At 42.3% G+C, this 22,898-nt stretch overlaps 1 protein-coding gene and 2 long non-coding RNA genes across 5 annotated transcripts in view; 1 reads left to right on the top strand and 2 right to left on the bottom strand.

Annotated features, from left to right (window-relative positions):
- Positions 1 to 14,065, bottom strand: part of LOC106558692 — a 50,286-nt gene extending 36,221 nt beyond the window's left edge. For both annotated transcript variants that reach the window (XR_005358551.1, XR_005358552.1), the window contains exons 1-3: positions 12,298 to 14,065; positions 11,903 to 12,186; positions 10,124 to 10,216 (exon numbers count right to left, since the gene is read on the bottom strand). This is a non-coding gene — a long non-coding RNA (uncharacterized LOC106558692). The remainder of the gene's footprint in view (positions 1 to 10,123; positions 10,217 to 11,902; positions 12,187 to 12,297) is intronic.
- Positions 14,066 to 14,440: 375 nt separating this feature from the next.
- The window catches only part of OSMR (oncostatin M receptor), a 50,571-nt gene continuing 42,113 nt past the window's right edge, over positions 14,441 to 22,898 (top strand). For both annotated transcript variants that reach the window (XM_038535269.1, XM_038535267.1), the window contains exon 1: positions 14,441 to 14,491. The gene's annotated coding sequence lies outside the window, so the exon portion shown is untranslated. The remainder of the gene's footprint in view (positions 14,492 to 22,898) is intronic.
- Positions 15,708 to 22,359, bottom strand: LOC111095627. Its single transcript, XR_005358550.1, has 3 exons — positions 22,077 to 22,359; positions 18,425 to 18,490; positions 15,708 to 16,420 (listed from the first exon to the last, which is right to left on the bottom strand). It is a non-coding gene; the product is annotated as an uncharacterized LOC111095627 (long non-coding RNA).

Here is a 22,898-nt window from a genome sequence, read left to right as displayed (position 1 = left end):
ACTGTTTGCATCTCATTACCTCCTGGCAAGGTCCTTCTCTCTCATTCACTTTCTTTATTCTATAATTCATCCCAATTCTCACATTGTGCTCCCAGATCTCAGGCCTCATAGTCTTCCAAGTTGAACCGTGGCCTCAGGGCATTGGTACATATGCCTAATGATCTCTCGATATCCATCTTCCCTTCTTCCTTTTAGTAAAAAAATCTTCCAGGTTGTTTTTTTTTTTTTTTTTTTTTTTTTAAATCTATCTAAGCCTAAGAGAGACTAACTTCTTGGCTTCTCAAGCAGCTGGATAGGCAATTACATCTGAACCCAAGGGAGTTTCTCACCCCTTCCTCCTGCTGGAGAAAGGTGTTGGCCAGAATGCTCTTGGACCTTGTGTATTTTGCATGTCAGAGCTGCCCACCTACCTGGACCACTCACCTCCTGACTGTTAAATGAGGAGGAGATCAATTTAGGTGTTAAGTAAACCACAGCAGTTTGCTTTAGACTGTTCCTTAAATAATACAATGGCCATGAGACATAACCCTCTCCTTGGTGACAATGGCTGTGTGGTCCTGCTGCCACACGATGTGTAGGACTGGCTTCACAAAGACCACTGTGTCTTCTGGTCTGACCTTCATGATTTGTTCTCTGTTTCTTATCAGTCTCCTCTGACTAGAACAACATCTAAAAATGTTTCTCATCTATTATGACATTTGTAGCTTGGAGGGGAAAAGTGAACAGTACTTGATAGGATTCTTCTGGAAGTTTTGTCCCCTCGGGAACAACATACACACTGTCCATGATTTTCTGGCATTGGCGTCAGTCAGTTTGCAACAATTCCAAGCTCTACCACTTAAGAGTAATGCTATCTAACCTTTCTGTGTCTCAGTTACAAAACAGGGATTATTATCATTGTACCTGTCTCCAAAAGTGGCTATGATAATAGTTTTAAGTGCATACGGTGAAATTATCTTGTTTTAGGACAAAATGTGACCATTTGAACCTCTCCCTGGATCTTGGAAAAGCTTGTGCCATTAGTTTCACAGGAAACTTATCTCTGCCTACCGTACAGGGTCATGAGAGTATGATACAAGATAGACCCCGGGTCACTAGCACATAATGCATATTTGTGCTTATTACACACACACAGTGACACCCGCCCCCCCTCCCCAGGCAACACAGAGCTAGCTTGACTTGGCCAGCAGAGAAAGGCTAGATTTCAGCCCTCACTCTTCCCCTTGACTGGGAGCCTCCAGCATTACAAAAACTCAATGCTGCTGACATGTTGTGAGGTTGATGCATGCCACCAAGGTGTCTGGCCAACTGGGTGGGGTAGGTGGGAACTAAACTCAAGTCCCCTTCTCTCACCAACTTGTGTGTCTCAGCACGCAGGGACACATGCCTGCCAACAGGGCATTTTGGGCTTCACACAAAGGCTCTGTCTCTCTGCCAAGTCCTGCACCCACTTTTTGCTAATGAGCATAGAAGCACCTTAGAGCCGTGGGTGGTCCAGCCCATGATACCAGTGCATGCAGCAGCACTGATAGCTGGCACACAAGAAGCACGCTGTGATATGAATGGTGCTCTTCTGGGCCCCCTATTCTCTCCTTCCAGTGTAGCCATCTCCTTTCTTGCTCGATCTTATATAACTAATGGCCATTTGAAAGGTTAATTTGCACATTTTAAAAAAGATTTATTTATTTGTTTGTTTATTTATTTATTTATTTATTTATTTATTTATTTATTTATGACAGACATAGAGAGGGAGAGAGAGGCAGAGACACAGGAGGAGGGAGAAGCAGGCTCCATGCCAGGAGCCCGACGTGGGAATCGATCCCGGAACCGATCCCAGAACCCCAGGATCATGCCCTGGGCCAAAGGCAGGCACCAAACCGCTGAGCCACCCTGGGATCCCCTAATTTGCACATTTTTAAAGTAATTAGAAACTTAAGTTGCTCCAGGGAATTGCTTTCCCGGTATGTCCCTGTGCTTTCTGGAGGATCTACACAAGACATTGATTTTGCCAGCTTCCTTGGCTGGCTGTGTCCTTGGCACACTGGTGGGAAGGAATTCTGGGCTGCATCCATCTTGGGAACACTCTGATCTCATTTATGGCAAAGTTGAGCCAGAGGCCTGTTCCTGGCCAGTATCAGAGCCTGGGAGCGGGGAGTGGGTGGCCAAGCATCAGTACCCTGTGATGGCCGACTTGTCTTTGGGCACCAATGTGGGAAGACAATGCAAATTCCTGAAGGAGTCTATTCTCTAGAAAGCTAGTGGCCACTAGAGGGCTCTATAGGGTCGGTCTCTCTCTCTCTCTCTCTATCTCTCTTTCTCTCTCTCTCTCTCTCTCCCTCTCTCCCTTCCTCCCTCCCTCTCTGCAGCTTATCCCACTATGAGCTGAGAGGTTTACTGAGCCGCTCTGGACCCTAGGGCCTGCTAAGGGATTGAGAGGGATAGTTCTATTTTCCAGGTTACGAAAGCAGAAGCAGGAGAGCAGAGGCCTTGCTCACCCACCCACTTTATTTCTGCTAAGGGAGTTACCCTGAGGCAAAGAGCTTCTTGGAAGCTCAATTTCTCCAAAGTAAACATGCATTTACAGTTTTGATAATATAAAGGCTAACTTATACTCCTACCAACAGCATTTGAGAATTAACTGTTGATCCACGCTCTCATTAGCATTGGACGTGATCAATGTAAATTTTCCAATGCAATGGAATAAAAATACACATTGAGCAAATTTTCTTGTTTTTAATGAGCATCTGTATTTTGTCTTAGTTCTATTCTCTCAATGTTCTTTGCCATATATGAATAATAAAAAAAATGATATCTATTTTTTAAACCACAAACCTCCTGTGCAAAGGAAAAATGCCTTTCATGTAGCTCTTTCCTACCAGAATATCCAACCACCTTGGCCTAGCCCTCATCCTCTCCCAAACACAGTGTCTGTTTTCCTACAAGGACATTGTTCACTATGTGGATTGCTCTGTTCTCATAGTTTTGTGACTGAGCCTGTCAATATGTGGATATTGTCTGCTTTAGATTAAAACCACCTAAAGGGCAGACCTGGTTGCCTGATTTTCTCTGTTCAACAAAAATGTATACTATGCAGTAAGCATTGCAACTGGCAAAGATAAGTTTCAGACTTGTCTTCTCCTTCCCAACACAATAAATCTAATATGCGATTCTGGCCACAGTTAATGTATAAAACAGAGGATTTGGCTAGCATCTACGCTATGAGGAAAAATAAGCACTAAACCAGAGAGCTGCCCTCTGCTGATTAAAGGGAAAAAAAAAGGCTTACTAGCATAGCTTCAAATTCATAGTCTGTAGCAACTTATAAAGGAATTTGAAGTGTCAGCTCTGGTTTCAGATGCTCTGAGGATTTCTTCTCCACTTGTGGAAAAAAGCCCTGTTTTTTACATTATACATATTTCTTTTCAAAGAATATATGATCAAAATAAGCAATTTCTTCAAAAGTATAAAAAAATGACTTACAGCCTTATCACTTAAAAATAACCACAAAGAACATATTTTATATTTCCTTTTCAGTATATGAGAATGCATACACATATATAAATATTATGTTTCCCAAAGTTAGTGACACAAGATTCTGTATCTTGCTCTTTTAACTGAACACTGTCATTTTCCTGTCATTACAGTCTTTGAAGCCTGATATTTATTTATTTATTTATTTATTTATTTTTCTTTTTTTTGAAGCCTGATATTTAATGGCTGAATATTTCACTATAAAGGTATATCGTTAATTTATTAACCAAGTTCCTTCTGCGCCCAGACATTGTCTTCATGCCTTCCTGCTCCTGCTTCCTCTTCTTGGGCACACAGGATGCTTCCATGTCCCAGACTCCCTTGCAGTTCAGTTGGGACCATGGACTAAGGTCCAGCCAGCAGAATATGGGTGAAAGTGGCCCTGGCCTTAAAGCCAATCCTTGTCATCCTCTCGCCCTCTCTTCTGCTACTGCAGCATCGGGCAGCCCTGGGTCCAGATGGCATGGCTATCACCTGGAAACAGCCTCCATCCTAGAACACCACTTGGAATAGGGAAGAGCATCTGGCATCCAATAGGAACAGAGGGAAAGACCAACCTGCCTGTGCTCTCTGCACACCACCTAGTGGTGCCCTAGGTGAAGATAATGTAAGACCTGGGAGTTGTTCCCAACTTTCCAATATTCCAAGTAAATAGCAACGTCAGGTAGCACCCATTAGGATTTTCCTCCTATTTTAAATAAACAAGTAGCTATTGTTTCCTTCTTTATATGCTTGTATAATTTTATAGCTTTCTATAGTCTTTTTTTTTTTTTTTTTCCAGCCCTGCCTGGAACAAGGGCTCCCTCTTCCCCCTGGGAGAGTCTGTGCCCCAACCCAGGCCCCTGTGGGTTAGGGGCTCTCTTTCCACCAGCTCTATGAGGCCAACTTCTATAACAGTTGCAGGGTGCCAGGAGGGGATCTCAGACTCCTGCTGCACAGCTTGTCTCAACAGAGACCACTTGGAACCTCAGGTCTGTTTGTGATGGAAAAGCCCATAGTTGGCAAGCTTGGCCCATTTACACATAACATTCAGATCAGTGTATCCCATTTTGGGAGGTGGGGGGGGGGTGTCATCACAGCACTTTAAATTCTGATTTTTCTTACGAAATAATACATCTATATATACAAAAATTCAAAAGATATAAAAGGGTAGAAATAGTTCCTCAGCCATCTAGTTTCTCAGCCACCTAGTTCTCTTCCCCAGAGGCAATTAATGTGGTTTCTTCTATATCTTTAGAGAGATTATAATTGATTCTAACTTGTGTGTAACAACCAAAACAAGTAAAAAATGAGGTCCTTCCTCAATCAAGTAAGGCATTCTTTGATTTTAAAAATTATTACATTTTAAAAATTAAAACATTCGTGACAAAAAGCCAGTCTACATAGACAGGTCTAAGATGAAAGGACAAGCCTCCCTCACACACCCCACTTCATTCTTAGACCTTCTCCCCAAAAACAATCACAGTTAGCAATTTCTTGTAATCTTACTCAAAACATTCATAGGTATCTATCTCATAAACATGAACAAGTTAAATAGGTACCATGGACATACTAAATACACATTCCTGACTCTTAACTTTTTTCTTGGGTGTATTTCCATAGCAGTACATACACATAGTCTTCTTTCTTTTGAAAGAATAGATCATAAAATTGGAACATCTCTTTTTTTAAAGATTTTAAATTTTTTTAAAGATTTTATTTGCTTACTCATGAGAGATACAGAGAGAGGCAGAGACACAGGCAGAGGGAGAAGCAGGTGGGACTCAATCCCCGGACCCTGGGATCACACCCTGAACCAAAGGCAGACGCTCAACCACTGAGCCACCCAGGTGTCCCAAGTTGGAACATGTTTGGGCTGTTGCTAGTTTGCTATTATAAACCATGTCCTTTTGACCCCATTTTTCCCACAATGTTTTTGTAGTGAGTGTTGGGGTTTGTGTGTCCTTGTGTGTATTACAAATTCGCAGCCATAAACATTTGTAAGCCTAAATTTCCAGTCATGTAGAATATTCTTTCTTTCTAAGAAAGGGAGAGTTTCAAAATAAATTGTTACCATTCTTCTTCAGAACATTTACACCTTCATCCTTAGGCATCATTTTCCAAAAATTTTGAAGAAGACAAATTTTTATGATTATCTTTGCTAGAAGATTTAATAACATTGAATAATATTTCTCTTCTTCTTGGGTGTTTCATCTTATTCTAGTTTAACTCGGTTATTTTGTGTTGAATTTCAGCAAACATTTCTCCTCAAATGCCTTGGGCATGTGGAAATTACCTGAGCATTATTCCAAAGTGACTAAGCATCCTCTGATGTTTGGTAATGGACAAAATAATTGCTGTTGTGTAGAACTAGATGAAGATGGTGACATGTGAGAAGCTGACAAGATTCCTTTGGGAAGTTTTCATTTCAGTCTGGGTAAAATTAATTTAAGCACAACGGAATCATGAAAATAAAGAGATGGCTTACTGTAACTCCCTCAAATAAATTGGTTTCTGGCATTTGAACAAAGTTCAGAGGAAATACAAAGATAAGTTTGACCACACCTCTTTGTTGCTTAAAACTCTTTCCTCTGTAGTATAGTGCTATTGAAATGTATAAATCTTCATTCTAAAGTGATGTTTAAGACAACAGATTGATTGGGATGCCTAAGTGGCTCAGTGGTTGAGTGTCTGCCTTTGGCTGAGGTCCTGATCTGGGGGGCCTGGGATTGAGTCCCGCATTGGACTCCCCATGGGGAGCTTGCTTCTCCCTCTACCTATGTCTCTGTCTCTCTCTGTGTCTCTCATAAATAAATAAATAAATAAATAAATAAATAAATAAATAAATAAATAAATAAAATCTTAAAAAAAAACAGATTGGCTTTACATGATTTCAGCAGTTTTTCATCAATTTCCAGATTGAAGTAGAAGACAAGCATATTTCAATCTTCTGGAAAATCTAGATTGTTTCCATAATAGTCTAGTGGAAAGAAATCTAACCTAGCAAAGGAAAAGAGTTCACGCAACTTTCCCTCAACAAGCTAGTAGTCACTTAGCATGTGAAAATACAACTGTAGGAGTGCCACTTTTAGTAATAGATGGGTAACTGCTATTAAACTGAACCACCTTCACATAACAACATAAAGCACTAGAAAAAATATTTTTATTTTTTATTTTTATTATTATTATTTTTTTAGAAAAAAATAATTTAAAAAACCCCCACATCTAAATGAAGTGGAGAATAACCAACAGCAGAAAGATTAGGGGGAGAAATGTAGGTGTCAACACTTGGAGGAAGGGAAAGAGTCAGTTTCCTACACTTTATACCCTTTAGTCTGAGACTGGCCCAAGTCTGTGTAGTGAGGGGGTGTCTAAAAGTCTGTCAGAAAATACACAATATTTCTGGCTTGAAGAACCAGAGATCACAGTTTGGGGCAACCATGCTCTTTGGAAAGAATGTGAGTGGGGAAATTGCAGGAGAGAGAGAGCTAGAGAGGAATACACTGGGTTTAAAGTCTACAGCATGCTTAACTATGTCTGAAACGTGCTTCTGCATGGCAAACTCAAAGCAGCTCTTCTTGAATTTGCAAATTCAAGAAGTTTAGCTAAGCCCCCCAAAACTGAATTCTCACCAGAGCTACTATTTACTGCAAGTAACATCAAGTCTAACCATGTGAACTATTCATTCAAAAAGAAAATCAGTGCCATTGGCAGAACATAACAGAATCCAGTCTTTCTAATAACATTATATTCACAATGTCCAGGTTACAATCCAAAATTACTTAACAACCCCTAAACAAACAAATAAACAAACAAAGTAGAAAAATGTGATCTTTTCTCAGAAACAATCAATGGAGACCGGCTCCACAATTATCCAAATATTGGAATAATCGTGCAATGTTTTATAAAAGCAGCAATTATTTTTTTAATAATAAACTTATTTTTTATTGGTGTTCAATTTGCCAACATACAGAATAACACCCAGTACTCATCCCGTCAAGTGCCCCCCTCAGTGCCCATCACCCATTCACCCCCACCCCCTACCCTCCTCCCCAAAAGCAGCAATTATAACTACACTCAGTGAGGTAAGAGAAATATGTCCATAATGAACTAAAAAAAAAGGAAGTATCAGTAAAGAAATAGAAAATATATTTAAAAGAACAAATAAATAAAAATTCTAAAACTGAAATAAATATCTTTTAAATATTTAAAATTTAGACTTTTTAATTTAGAAAGATTTAATAGCAGAAAGAAGATAGTGGGAGAGAAGTCAGCAAACTTAAAGATAATTCAATAGAAATTATCTAGTGTGAAAGACACAGAGGGAAAATATTTAAAACAATTAAAAGGGGCATCTGGGTGATTCAGTCAGTTAAGTGTCTGTGTTCAGCTCAGGTCATGATCTCAGGATCCTGGGATTGAGTCCCACATCTGGCTCTCTGCTCAATGAAGAGCCTGCTTCTCCCTCTCTCCTGCCCCTGCTTATTCTTTCTTTCTTTCTCTCTCTCTCTCTCACTCTCTCTCTCTCTCATTCTCTCAAATAAATAAACTATTTTTTAAAAAATAAAACATTAAAAGAGGGGCACCTGGCTGGCTCAGTTGGTAGAGCACACGACTCTTGATCTTAGGGTAATGAGTTTGAGCCCCACATTGGGTATGGAGCTCACTTAAAAAAATTAAAAGAGCCACATGGGTATTTGGGACTATACGAAGAGGTCTGGCATATTTGTAACTGGAGTCTCAGAAAGAGGTGGGAAAGACAACGGGGCAGAAAAAACATTTCAAGAAATACTAAAAAATGCTCACATATGGTAAAGAAATTTGCAAACTCAAGAAGCTTAGCAAATGCCAGGTAGGATGAATAATGAAAACCAACACATTATATACACAGTTATTTGAACAATTGATGATTTGTCAGAAACAATGAAGGCCAGAAAACCATAGAACAACATCTTTAAATTGTTGAAATAAAAACACTGTCAACGTCAAATCCCATATCTAATAAAAATCTCCTTTAACGATGAAATGAAGTAAAGCCATTTTAAAATAAAACCAAGAGACCGTATTCCAATGGACCTCCACTAAAACAAAAATGCTAAAGGCAATTCTTCAGGATTAAGGAAATGAGATCACATGGAAACAGATCTTTGGGAAGGATTGAAAAATATTGAGCAAGGTAAACATGTGGGTAAATTGGAAAGACTGTCCTCTTAATTTCTTTAAAACATATATCACATTGCAGGTTTTAGTTTGTCATAGATATGATACATTTTAAAAGTATAATGTAAAGGACTGGCAGTGCAGTTAAATGCACCTATTCAGTGAAATAGTGAAATATTATTCAGTGAAATAATATTATCTCACATAGATACTGAAAAGCAGGCTATATATTGTAATTTACAGAGCAAACACTAAAAAAAAAAATGACATAGCAAGGAATAACAAAAAAAAACACAAATTAAAATAGAATTCTAAGAAATATTCACATAATATAAAATAAGGCAGAAAAGGACAAATATAAAGACAAAAAACAAAAAAAACAAAAAAACCCAGAGGAAACAAAGAAGACATACAGTAAAATGGCTGGCTAAACCCAACCATGATATTCATGCCTTAAATGTAAGCGTGCTAAACACTCTATCAAATTAAAATGCAGAGACTATCAGACTGGATTTTTTAAAAAGTCCCAACTATTTAACTGCCTGTAAGAGATGCTATTTAAAATATAGATAGGATTACTTATTTTAGATTAAGTTTGGCAAAAGTCCCAAAGGTTCCCATTGAATTCTCTCCAAGGACTACCCCCATTGTATTACTATTCCATCCCTTTAGCATTACCTCTCTCACTCTTACTTATTCCCAGAAATGAGAGCCAAGAGAATAAAAGCAGCAATCTAAACAAATATATTCCACATTCTCCCTAAGACCAAGGGGGAAAAAAATAGAAGATCCAAGAGTTCTCTCGCTGTCTGGTTTCTGAAGATTTCTAGAACACAACGTGAACACAATTACGACATCCAGCAGAGGGCAGATTGTGTAAAATCGATCAATTAATCCATCAATCTTCAAGTAATATCTAGTTCAAATAAAAACTCCTTTTGAACTATTAAGGATAATGTTATCCTTCACCAAAATTCACTTAATAGATATTGAAAGGAAAGCAAATCATAATTAAGTAATTATAAGGGATCCCCTGAAGTTATAAAATGTGAATGTAAAAAAATAAATAAATAAATAAAAATAAAATGTGAACGTTCCATGTGGCTCTCTAGCACGTTATCAACCTCTCGCCTCGTCATTTTTATATATAAAAAGTTGGAAGTGATAGACATCTCATAACTAATCAAGCTTTACGATATATCAAATTAAAAAATTTTCTGGAATCCTATTTAGTTTTTCACATGAATACATTTACAAAATAACTTTTTAATTTCCATTTTCTCTTCAAAAATAATGCCAGTATTGCCCACAATCATACTTTAAGCAGCACCCTCACAGCAGCATATTTTAAGACCTAGACGTGAATCTTTAAAATATCAAATGTGATATATTGCCCCCCAAATAGAGAATTCTTATCCACAGGCACAATTACAAATCAGCATCTACTACTTACCGGATGAAGCTACTTTTCTTCAGGAAATTCCCAGCTTCTTTGAATTCCATCAGTGTGGTTATCCAACATTGCCAAACGTGTAATTTTAGATATCTGTAGTAGTTGAACAGACAGGATCAGGATTATATTTCACAATTTACATAACTGATTTCATATATCTCTATGCATATCTATGCCCATACCCATATCTGTATCTAGTGTCGCTAACAGTTACAGACCTGTTTGTCCTCCAAGAAGTTGGATAGGGTAGGGGTACATCCCACTCATGCCTTCCCTATAATAGGTACACAGATGAGACCTTCTGGTGGATGATGGAGGATGAGGCAGGACAGATTAGGGATCATTTCCAAGGTCTCTTGATTTGGTGTCTAAATTAAAGTTTGGGCCATTCACCGAATATAAGAGAATCACATAGAGGAAAGTGAAGACTTTGAACTTGGACACATGGGTTTTGATGCACAAATAAATTGGCCTGGAATTCAGATGAAATAACTGCAATCAACAGAAGATTTGGGACCATCTGTGCACAAGTGATCATGAAATTCAGAAGCATGGATGTGTTCACTTGGGAGACTGTGGATTCAGAGGAGAATGTCAAGCGTGGAGGCCTGGACACAGCAATGTCTAAGGAAGAAGGAGAAGGCCAAGAAGGTGATGGGGAAGAAAGTCAGGGAAAGGGGGCAAGTGGAAAGAGTTGTGTTACTGAGTTCAAAAGGAAGAGAAAGGGACTCCTGGGTGGCTCAGTGGTTGGGTGTCTGCCTTTGGCTCAGGTCATGATCCTGAGGTCCTGGGATCGAGTCCTGCATCAGGCTCCCTGCTGAGTGGGAAGCCTGCTTCTCCTTCTGCCTATGTCTCTGCCTCTCTCTCTGTGTCTCTGATGAATAAATAAATAAAATCTTTAAAAAAAAAAAAAGGAAGAGAGAACAAGGTGGAGGAGGGTCAGATGAACAGAATAAATACGTATTTTCCCAACATATTCTTGTGAGTGCTAGACAAGGAAAGGTACTTCAGCTCTTAGATTAATACGCCTTTGGCATTTTTTATCTTTTTCATTTCAGCTATTTTCAGGCTAATTTAAAAAACTAACCTTCAGAATACTGAGGCCATGCATGTTTATATATCAGTTTGCCAGGGCTGCTGTAACAAATTACCACAAATTGGTAAAATAATTAAATAATTAAAATAATTTATTATCTCATAGTACTAGAGCTCAGAGGTCTGAAATCAAGGTGTTGGCATGGTGAGTGCCTTCTTGGTGAGTAAGGAAAGGGTTAAGGCACTGGCTGGGAGAGATGGGAGGCTCCAGACTAGGCTCTGAAACTATTTGGCAGAGAGATTAAGACAGCAGACCAAGAGATAAGGAAACAAACCACTCATCCTGGATGTTAGGGAGGATTTTTTTTTTTTTTTTTTTTTTTTTTTTTGGTGGCAACTACATTGTAACCACAGAATATGACCAGACCTCAAAGGAAAAGTAAGCCATGACAGATGTTATCAAGTCTTTGCTCAAACCAAGACAGCACAAGAATTTCAAGGCCACAAGCTTCCTGGTCAGTTCTCAATGAAGGGCTGCCAGTAAAAGCCCACAGTGGCAAACCACTCGGAATCCCTCTTACTCAAGAGAGCTTTTTCCTTTCCTTTCTGTCTCCCCCTCACTTAATACTTTTTTTACTTCCCTTCACCCTTTTGTGTCTGTGAGATTCATTTTTCAACTCTGTGAGTCAAAGAACCCGGCAATCCTGCAACGTTAGGGGCTCAGCGGGAGAACCTGTTCTGTACCTTTCTCCTGGCTTCTCCCAGTGGCCAGTGGCTGGCCAGTCTTGGCATTCTTTGGCTTGAGGCAGGATAACTCCAATCTCTGCCTCAGTATTTAGATGGCATTCTTCCTGGGCGTCTATGTCCAAATGTCCCTCTTCCTGGAAGGATGGCAGTCGTTGGGTTAATACAGCAGGCTCTCATCTTCGCTTGATTAAATCAACAGAAATATTTCCAAATTCATATTCTGAGGTTCCGGCTAGCCATGAGTTTTTTTTGGAGGACACTATTCATCCTAGTACGCCACCCTAAGGGTATAATCACAAATTTATAGGAGCTATAGTTGTTAAACTCTAGAAAGAGGGATACATTTAAGATATTAAAATGGTACACAAAATAAATGAATTATAAGTGGGCACCTGTTAGAGGAGGTCATTGAGAAGACACGGCCACTGGTTGACCCATGAATTGGACCTGGGGAAGCAGAGGCCCTCACCCCCTTCACCGTCCTTGGAATGTATGTTCTGCACAGTGAAGCCACTTCAAGCAAGGACACTGTCTTAAGAGAGCAATGTGTTACTGAGACCATCTGGGCTTTACACCAGCTGAACCCCGGTAAGGCTTCTACATAAACTCTTAAGATTTTGATTTGCAGCTGCCCAAGACAAGCCTAGTATGTGAGCTCCCTTTTGAAATTCTCAGCAGGGCACTTCCAAGGTTGGAACCAACAGAATGGAATTTTCTGCAGCTTGGTCTCCTTCAGTCATAGTAGGAGCTCTAAGTAAATTAAGGCTCACTTTGTAGAAATTCTTCACACTCAATGTTTTTAAATTTGGCATCCCATCTGCTCTAAGAGGCATCTCTCAGAACTGTTTCCATAAAGAAGAAATTCAAAAAAATTTTTTTTTCACTTACTGAAACATAGAAGCTTTCCCAACCCTTTGGGATCTGGTTTGGTAGTTTGGATAGCTGTGCAAATGGCTAAACTAATGGACACTTTAAAACCCTGGAAGTAATGAGGTGTGGCAAAGGACCATACGTTTATTTAGACAAAAGTACCTTCTCTTCATTTTCATCAAATATTTACACTGCACCATGGTCTTTCTGGCACCATTAGGTAGTAAATGTATCGAGGCCTAAAACAAAATTCTCGCCCTGGGGTGACAATGGGAGAAGCAAAAAATTGTGCACAAACCCAGAAGGAACATTTGGGCTGATTCTGACATGTTTTGAGCCACTCAGTCAATTCAAGAAGTGATTCTAGGATGAGAAGATTCTTGAGCAATCCTTCTCAATCACTCCTCCTACAGTGCTTGGCATTCCTGAGACTTTCCAGGGTCCCCAAACCGGACCAGAACAGGTCTAGCAAAGCTCCATGAGTAATCCTCCAAGCCATCAGGCATCCCAGTCCTCCAGACATTGGAACACCACCGCTCTGTTCTCTGGGTCCTAGCGTGTCACAGAAGCGTGGTGGTTCTCGACCCTCTTGGGAGCTTCCCACCTGAAATCTGAAACTGGCCAGTACTTGCAGGGCAGGGAGCCATCTAAGAGAGACACTGGCCACTCCAGGTTGGTAGGTGCAGTTCTAATAAGCAAAGTGGCCTTATGTAGGAGGCTTGTCTCGAGTGGCAATAAGATGAGCGGATCCCCGGATCCCTCTGCCAAACCTTACAAGGTAATGCAGAGGCCTTAACAAGGTCTGGTCACTATGGGTGTTCTCAAGGTTAGGTCACTCCCTCAAGGCTATGTCCACGGAGCAGCCCCTGGGAGCCCAACCAGCAAGCAGAACCCACTTTCCAAAGACAGGGGAAGCTCAGGATTGTCCAGGTGCAGCTCAAGGGTCAGCTGGAGGTCATATCTTTTCCATGACCTTCCCCAACAGGGCAATATTAGCATGGTCTCCATTCCAGCTCCAGGGCTCTCCACAGTCCAACACACAATCATAGAAAAAAAAAGGTGCCAAATAGGTATTTCAGAGGCCCCGTATTTGAAACGAGTTTGGAAGCCTGGATGGCATTTTTAAGAGGAAAAGCAGGTGGTGGCACACACGGCCCTTTTGTGAGACAAAGGCTTTTGGGCCGTTGCTCCCGGTGAACCCGGGTCAGACAGAGGCGGCCCGGGCAGGAGCGAGCGAGACCCAGGGTCCTGGACCTGTTCAAACACCTTAACGCTGCGGCCGCCGAGGGGACGCACAGCCTGGAGCCTGGGGCGCTGTCCCCTGCCCGCGGGGGACTCCGCGGTCACCGGTCACCGGCCCGGGCCGCCGAGGGCCGCTCGCCCTCCCCAGGCCTCCCCCGCCTCCTCGCCCCCGCCCGGGCCTCCCGCGGGGTCCCGGCCGCTTCCCCCGGGACCCGGAGGGGAGAATTCCTGTGGGTCCCGGGAGCGCCAAGAGTGCGCAGCAGGACGGGAAATTGCAAAAGTCCTCAGCCCTCTGCCCTCCCCCGCGGTTTTCCCGTAACTCCCGCCCCTCGGCGCTCGCCCCGCAGCTGATTCATAGCCCGGCGCGGGGCCGGCCCTGCACGTCCACGGGCGCCCGCCGCCCGCACCCGCCGCCCGGGACCCGGGACCCGGGGCCCCGCCGCCCGCGCCCGCCGCCCGGGACCCCGCCGCGGGGTGAGTACCCCCGCCGCCCGCCGCCCGCCCCCCTGCGCGGACCCGCCCCGGGGCTCCCGGCGGGACCTCCGAGGACGCCGCCTTTCCCCGCCGCGTGCTTCTGCCCTGCCCGGGAGGGAGGTCTGTGCCCGCGGCGGGAAGGGCTACGGAGTTAGGACCCCCGCGGGAGGCGCCTCTGCCCCCCCCCCCGCGGGACTGCGCCGCCCGACTCCCCCGCAGCCCCTCGGCGCCCCGAGACCGGCCGCCCCGCTCCCGGTGCGCGTGGTCGCCTGGAAGTGGGCGGCGCGGAGCTGCGGGCGCCCCCGGGCGGACCCCCCGCCCCCCGCCTCCGCCACGTGCAGCGAAGGGGCGCCGGGCGCGCGGCCGAGCGCGGGAGACCTGGGCCTGCAAGCCCCCCTCCCCCGCCCGCCCGCCCGCGTGGAGGGGGCGCAGGACCCGCGCAGTGGGGTGGCTCCGGGGAGACCTGGCCCTGACACCTGCGGCCTGCGGGTGCCCGCCCCGAGCGAGCGAGCGGCGAGGCGCGCTCTTGGGTGCCTGTTGGGTGCCGCGGGGAGACCCCGCCCAGGAGGAGTAAATGTGGGGGTGAGCGTGGAGGCTCCGATGGCAGTGAATGCAGCAGCGTGTTTGCTACGAGCTGCAGGGTCGGGGAGCTCGGGGTGCCCTGCCCAAGTCTAAAGCTGACTTGGGGGTTGGTTCCAGTTACTCATCTGCTCAGCCTCGGCTTCTCCTGTGCGGAGTAACAGGTGCCTCTTAAGTTCCTACTCAAGTAGGAACCAGGCAGTGTCCTGGGTGCTTTACATACACCAGCCCCTTGCAGCTCCGCCAGTGAGGTCGGTAATGGTTTTGGCATTTTCTCTGCCCAGGAAGGCCCAGTTCTCTGAACTTCTGTTCAGGAGCTCGTCTGTGGTCACACAGCTGACAGGTGAGTCAGGGACTGGCTTTGAAGTCTGCTTAGGGGCACTATGTTGTGCCTCAGCCTCCGGGACCCTTTTTGGAGTGGTCCTGGGGGCGGGGCCTCATTCCAGTCCTCCTTGGTCTCTCTCCTGGGCTGCTGAGATGGAAGGGCTCCGAAGCGCTGTGCCTCAGTATCAATCTTGGATCCTTTTTTTTTTTTTTTTTAGATTTTATTTATTTATTTGACAGAGAAAGAGAACACAGGCAGAGGGAGCAGCAGAGAGAGGGAGAAGCAGACTCTTTGCTGAGCAAGGACCCTGTGGTGGGCCCCATCCTAGGACCCTGGGATGGTGACCTGAGCTCCAGGCAGACTGACTTTTAACCGACTGAACCACCCAGGCGCCCCAATCTTGGATCTTTTTAACGCATTGAACTCCAGCTTCAGCTGCCTATTTAGAATCTTCAGGTCATGCTCACTTTGTGTCTGCCCTGGTAGCATAGAGAAGTATTAGAAACTAAGAGTGGCAGGGACCTCCGACCTGATAGTGGTTTGCTGGGCAAAATTCATTCTCAGCTGTAACTTGCTTCCTGGTGACTGACACCCTGGCCCCAGGCCTGTCTCTTGTCCCAAGCAGATGTGTCTGAGCCTTTTACATCACAGGCAAGCTTGACAGGGTCCAAAGGACTCAGCCTACGGCGGGGGGAGGGGGATACTTACACACTGGGTCTCTCCTTCTACCCCTTTCTTTAACCTGAAAGACCCACAGAGACACGTCGAGGTGTTTCAGAGTCTCTGATGTTCCGTATAACTCCTTTTTTCCTGAAAAAGGAACCAAATCAAGAAAACTACTATGGTTTTGAAAGGGCAATCAGTGGTAATATGCTCCCACAAGAGGAAGGAGAATGTTTTCTTTGTGGGAACTGGGCTGGGACATTGTTGGCTCGGGTAGAAGGAAATCTGAGTGTCATCTTGCTCAATTACAGGAACAGTGAGACCTGGCCCTCCTTTCCCTCGAGAGGGAAGTCCTCCTTGATCTAAAAAAAAAAAAAAAAAAAAGGGACATAAAGTGAGCATTTCTTTCCCAGCGACTGGTACTGGCTCTACGCCCTTCCTTCCCTTCTCATTTTAGTTTCGCAGTTGGTCCTGGAACAAGGCAGGGGATACGGTGCCTAAAAATCTGCATGTTAACTTTCCTGCTTCTCCCTCTCCAGTGCTTGTGCTCTCTCCTCAAATAAATAAATAAAAGCTTTTAAAAAAACTTACCATTTTATCATTTTTAAGTATACAGGTCAGTGTTATTAAATACACTCATATTGTTGTAAAGCCATTGCCACCATTCGTCTCTAGAACTCTTTCCGTTTGGCAGAACTGACCCTCTCTGCCCATTCAACAATAACTCCCCATTCCTCCTGATCCCAGCCCCTGGCAAGCAGCATTCTACTTTCTCTATGAATTTAACGATCTCAGGTACGTCATATGAATAGAGGACTTAGCATTTGTCTTTTTGGGATTTATTTCACATAGCAAAAATGTCCTCAAGACCATCCATGTTGTAGCAAGTATCAGAGTTTTTTTCCTTTTTTAAGAATGAGAGATATTCAATGGTATGCATACACATTTGGTTTATCCATTCATAATGCTTTTGTTTTTAGCTATGTTTTGCTGCACAGAAATTTTATTTTTTTATTTTTTGTTTTTTATAGAGCACTGCCTCTTTGTTTGTGAAAGGAGTCATACATTTGAAGATAATATATAGTGCTAGACAAACCTATCTTTTTTTATTGGAGTTCAATTTGCCAACATATAGCATAGCACCCAGTGCCCATCAAGTGCTCATCAAGTGCCCCCCCCATGCACAGAAGTTTTATGTATTTGTATAATCAACTCTGCACTCCTAGGATTTTTTTTTTTTTTTTTACTCCTAGGATTTTTAAAAAGATTTTACTGATCTATTTATTTTTTAGAGAGAGAGAGAGCTAGAGTGAGTAGTAGGAGGAGCAGAGGATAAGGGAGAGAATCTCAAGCAGACGCTGCACTGAGCTCAGAGCCCTCCCCCCGACAGGGCTCCATTTCACGACCCTGAGATCATGACCTGAGCCAAAACCAAGAGTGGGTCACTTAATGGACTGAGCCACCCAGGTACCCCTGCAATCTTACGATTTTTGTGCTTCATCTGGCTTAGGGAGATCTTTTTTCACCTAGAAATTATTTTTAAAATTATCTTCTAATACTTTTTTTATTTTGATAGGTACAGTTAGCTCTTTACCAGATTTTTGTATAAAGTGAAAGGTAAGGAGGTAACTTAATTTCTTTCTAAAGTTTTTATTTTTTATTTTTATTTATTTATTTATTTATTATTTATTTATTTTTTCTTTCTAAAGTTTTAGGCAGTTCACCCAATACCATTTAAGTACCCATATTTTTTTCCAGCTCATTTGAAATTCTGTTTTTATGGTGAAATAAATTCCTACTCATACAAGAGTCTATTTCAGGACTCTGCTCTGTTTCATGGATCTGTTTTGTCTCTTCTTATGCCAGTACCACCCGTGTTAAATGCTACAGCTTTGTTTTTATATCTAGTTGTATACATTTGTATTTTTCCCCCCAAAAATTCTTTTGGTAATGATTCTTGTACATTTTCTCTTTTGTATAAACTTGACAAATAGCTTGTCAAGTTTTAAAAACTGTTGGAATTTTTGTTGGGACTTCTTGGGTTTATAATTCTTAATAATTCTTTATGCCTTGAACTCCATTTTGGTATGAACTCCAAGTATGGAGGAAGCAGTGGGAGGTGGAAAAATGCTGTGCTTTGGGGTGTGACTCACCTGGTTTCAAGTTCTGGATTAACTACATCACTCTATGTCAAAGTTACTTTTGACCTCGTTAGCCTGAATATCTTCGTCTGTGTATGTGGATAATAATAGAATTTCCTTCATAAGATTCTTGTGGGGACTCAAAAAATTCATTAATTCTCTGGCAGAGAGTTAGATCTAATTCATGCTAGTTAGGATCATTTCATATTAACTTTCATATCTTACTGTGGCCTCTGCAGTGCACTTCATATAGAAGGAACCAGTAAATCTTCTGTATGTATCAGTAGTACCCTAGGAGACAAAAATATGTAATCAATATAAAATATGGTAGTGCTTTTATTAAGCTTCAGTGTGCATATGAAGTCACCTAAGGGTCTCGTTTAAATGCAAACTTTTGGGCTCCCTGGGTGGCTCAGCGGTTTGGCACCTGCCTTTGGCCCAGGGTGCGATCCTGGAGTCCCAGGATCGAGTCCCGCGTTGGGCTCCCGGCATGGAGCCTGCTTTAATAAATAAATCTTTAAAAAAAATAAATGCAGACTTTTAGTTGGTGTGATCTCAGATTTTGCGTTTCTAGCAATCTCCTGATGATGTGTTTATCCTTATGTTGAGTATATAGTCTTTTACTGGTATTTAAAATCATGCTGCTAGTGATACTACTTCCTATTGGATTAGATATGGTTGGCAGAAAGCACTTTATTTTCTTTCTTTTTTAAAAAAGATTTTATTTATTTATTCATGAAAGACACACACACACACACACACACATACACACACACACACACAGAGTGAGAGAGAGAGAGAAAGGCAGAGACACAGGCAGAGGGAGAAGCAGGCTCCATACAGGGAGCCTGACATGGGGCTCGATCCCAGGACTCTAGGATCACGCCCTGGGCTGAAGGTAGCCATTAAACCGCTGAGCCACCCAGGGATTCCCAGCACTTCATTTTCTGTAAAGTGCTTTCTTTTAATATTACATGCTAAAGAACTAAATTAGAGTTGTGTTGTTTCCTTCCTCTCTTCCTTCCTTTCTTCTTTTTTTTCCCCCCAAAGGAAAGAAGGTTAGTGAGAGCACTAAATATGATACCAAGTTCTAGTCTTAGATCTGAAATCATTGAAGCAATTAACTACCTAGATTATTTAAAACTGTTGCTTTCAGTTGAAGACAGCCACATAAAATCTATCTAGTCCGAGTATAAAATCTAAAGTCAACGACAAGAAAAATCATAATTTCAAGAGTCTTACCAAATAGAAAAATGTAAGCTATAAGGAACACCTGGAAAAGTATAAGATAAAAAGAACTCTTGGAAAACATGGAATCAGGTCTCACTGTGTGAGAACATAGCATGTGTCAACTCTTGAGAAGTTATAAATCAACAGAAGCTTTACTGTCATGTGAATAAATTTTTCACCCCTCACGTGATTTCTTGGTCACTTCTTTCTACACCCAGGCTTCCTAATGGGGGGCTTTGAGCAAGCATGCTGGTCTGTCAGAGGGGAATGGCAGTATGTTTTTTTGACCTAGGACATTGATTACTTTCTATATTTGAAAATGCTTTTTTTTTTTTTAATGGGGGAGGAGCAGAGGAAAGGGAGAGAATCTTAAGCAGGCTCCACGCCTAGCACAGAGCCTGATGTGGGGCTCGATCTCTTGATCCCTGAGATCATGACATGAGTTGAAACCAAGAGTTGGACGCTTAACCAACTGAGCCTCCAGGCTCCCTAGAAAATGCATTTTTAAAATGCCTGTATTGTCACAGGACCCAAGAGATCACATTTTTGTACAGAAACACATGACGTGCTCATAGGCTGATCTAGTACCTAGAAAATTCCAACCTTTTTTTTAGGTCTGTTTGACTGCAATGGATTGGGTTTGAATCACAAAATACTGTCAACTAGTTTAACTTGTTGAGGTATATGATTCAACTATGAAATTAGTGGAATTGCAATTACTTGCATTCGTAAATATATGTAGAACATGCACATGTTTTAAAGAACACTTTATGTCGCAGAATTACATAGCGTGAGAGAGGTAACCATAATTTCCCTCATCCTGCTCACCTCCTTTACCTCATCCCAGCTCTAAATTTCTAAGTGTTAGTAGTTGGGTGTGTCTCTTGGGGCCAGTTTGGATGCTTGAAGTAGAAGACAGCAAGGCAGAAATAGATGTGCAAGAGATTTGGGGGGAAGCCCTGAGGGGTAAAGAAAGAAGGGAGCAGGAGGAGGGAGAGAAAGCCTACAGACCCAGTGCGAGGTGACAGGGAAGCAGGAAGATTGAGAAGGAAGCGCTTCCACCTGCAAAGCAGTTCTGAGAATGTTTTGCCCGGGCCAATGGCGAGACTTCAATCAAATGTTGCGTATTAGCGAAGTCCTGTGTTGAGTAGAAAAGGTTTGGCTTGATCTTTGGCTGGGAGCAGCCTGAAGAGACTGTGGGCTGGGGTGTGAATGTGCAGTGGATCCAAAGCTACAGCCGTGGAAGCTGCCAGTCATCTACATTCCTGCAGTAGGTCCTTCTAATGAGGGTGCTAAGTGGCACGGTTGCACGGTTGCACACCATTCTTGTAGAGGTGTTTGTGTGCACGCGCTATTCTGAAACTTGCTTTTTCACTCAGTATTTTTTGAATATTCTTTAGTGGCAGCACGTAGATCAGTTTCATCCTTTTGACAGTTGCATAGTATTCCTCAGTGGGAACGCATCATCATTAAATTTTCGGACTCTTTTTCACAGATATTTGGATTGTTTTCATTTTTCCTAAATATTAAGAATCCTACATGAATATTCTTTAAAATACATAAATTTTGTGTACAGACACACATACACAAGCATGCTGTCTATAGGACAAAATTCCTGAAATAGGATTTCTGGATGAAAGGGAACACACACTGAAAAAATTTTTTTTTCACACACTGAAATTTTAATAGCTATTGCCAAAATGACCTTGGTAAAGTTGTACTTTTTGACCATCAGTGAGTAACAATGCCTGCTTCAAACTCTGACCAGTGCTAGATATTAAAATCTTTTTTAGGCTTTGCCTGTTGGACACCACACAGACACTCTTACAGACATACACAATTACTATTGTAATTTGCATTCATTTAATTATTAGTGATATTGTCTAGTTTTTCTTTATTCCTTTTGGTTATTGATATTTCCTTCTTTTTGAATTACATATTCATATCCTCTGCCATTTTTCTGTAGGGTTGCTTGTCTGTTTTTGACTGATTTCTAACTTCTGAGAGCTCTTTGTGTTTTAGGAATAGCAACCCTTTGCCCTAAGTATTGAACCTATTGTTCCCAGTTTCTTGTTGGGCCAATTATAGCACTAAAATTTTTTCAGTGTTCATTTAATGAGTGTATACTCTATTGCTTCTAGGTTTTATATCATGCAGAAACAGATTATACAAATATTCTAGTAAGTTTAATGTTTGCATTTCTTGCATTTATATCTTTGTTCATCTGGAATTTATTTCATTGAAGGGAGTGAGGCAATAGCGATAATGATTAAAAATTAACTTTAACTGAATTTTCTATGTACAGATTCTCATAATCTCATTTAATCTCCGTGCCCATCCTATGAAGTAGGTTCTTTATTCTCATTTTAGAGAAAAGAAACTAAAGCTTCAATGGGTAAAGTACCTTGCCCACGTTGATATGATTATTAAGTGCCAGGGCAGTGATTTGACCCCCAGCAACGTTACATCAGGGCCCACACATTTGACTATTCCAGCTTTCTTTTCCCTCTGCTTTAATCCTAGCTGGAATCACAAGATCCATGAATCTTTAGTAAAATATTACTTAAAAAAAAAAAAAAAGAAAATCAGCTGTGCATAAGGGCTCCTAAATAAGGAATGACCTTACAAAACTAGTAGAAACACTTACCCAGGTAGGTGAGAAGAGCGGGGAAGGTGTGCTTGAACCTTCTTCTGGGCACACCTCCCCGTGGTGGATACTTTAGGAGGAAGGGATGGTGGAATTGGAGTGAAGCCCTACAGGTGGTCCATCCTGTGCTATTATGGTGGAGGCCCTTTCAAAAGGGCCCCCAAGGACAAGTAGCAGTGCTCATAAAAAAAGAAATAAAGACAGATGAATCTGAGAATTGGGGGGAATGGGCAGCTCTTCGTGCTGCCACACAGAACTCTCTCACAGGGAGCACACACCCCAACACCCGAGCACACGTCCTGGATGAATAGCTTCTTTCTTTAAGACAGTATTTGCATGTGACATCATGAGGCACCCAGCCAATTTTGAAGCGGTTGGCAACACACTCATGTTCTTGGGAAGCAAATGACTGGTCATGTTGCTTCTCATGAGGATTATTTATGGTGAGGAAACCTCCCAGGAATAAATATTTTGGTAATGACAGAACAAGAAGTGCCAGTGAAGGAGGGCAGACTTCTTCTACCTCTGGTGAACCTTGTGCTTTGTTGTGCACGGGAGTGTTTGTACTGAGGGACACTCAAAGGCATCTCCAGTTTGCCCAGAGACAGGATTTGAATGAGAAGTTCTACAAAACGAGTAGGTGATTTTTTGACTTCCCTCTTCCTCTCCTCCCCGGCGAGGACACGTATGTGAAAGACTCTGGATTGGGCAGTATTTGGCAATAGAAAAAGTGCAAGGGCCTGAAAAGGAACCTATTTCGTAAAATAAAGTTGAAAGCCAAGAAGGAAGGATGTGAGAAACTTGGTTCACGTTTTGATTCAT

Source organism: Canis lupus, chromosome 4 (genome assembly GCF_011100685.1).
Source record: "Canis lupus familiaris isolate Mischka breed German Shepherd chromosome 4, alternate assembly UU_Cfam_GSD_1.0, whole genome shotgun sequence".
NCBI lineage: Eukaryota > Metazoa > Chordata > Mammalia > Carnivora > Canidae > Canis > Canis lupus.
This window is presented reverse-complemented; position numbering and strand designations above follow the sequence as displayed.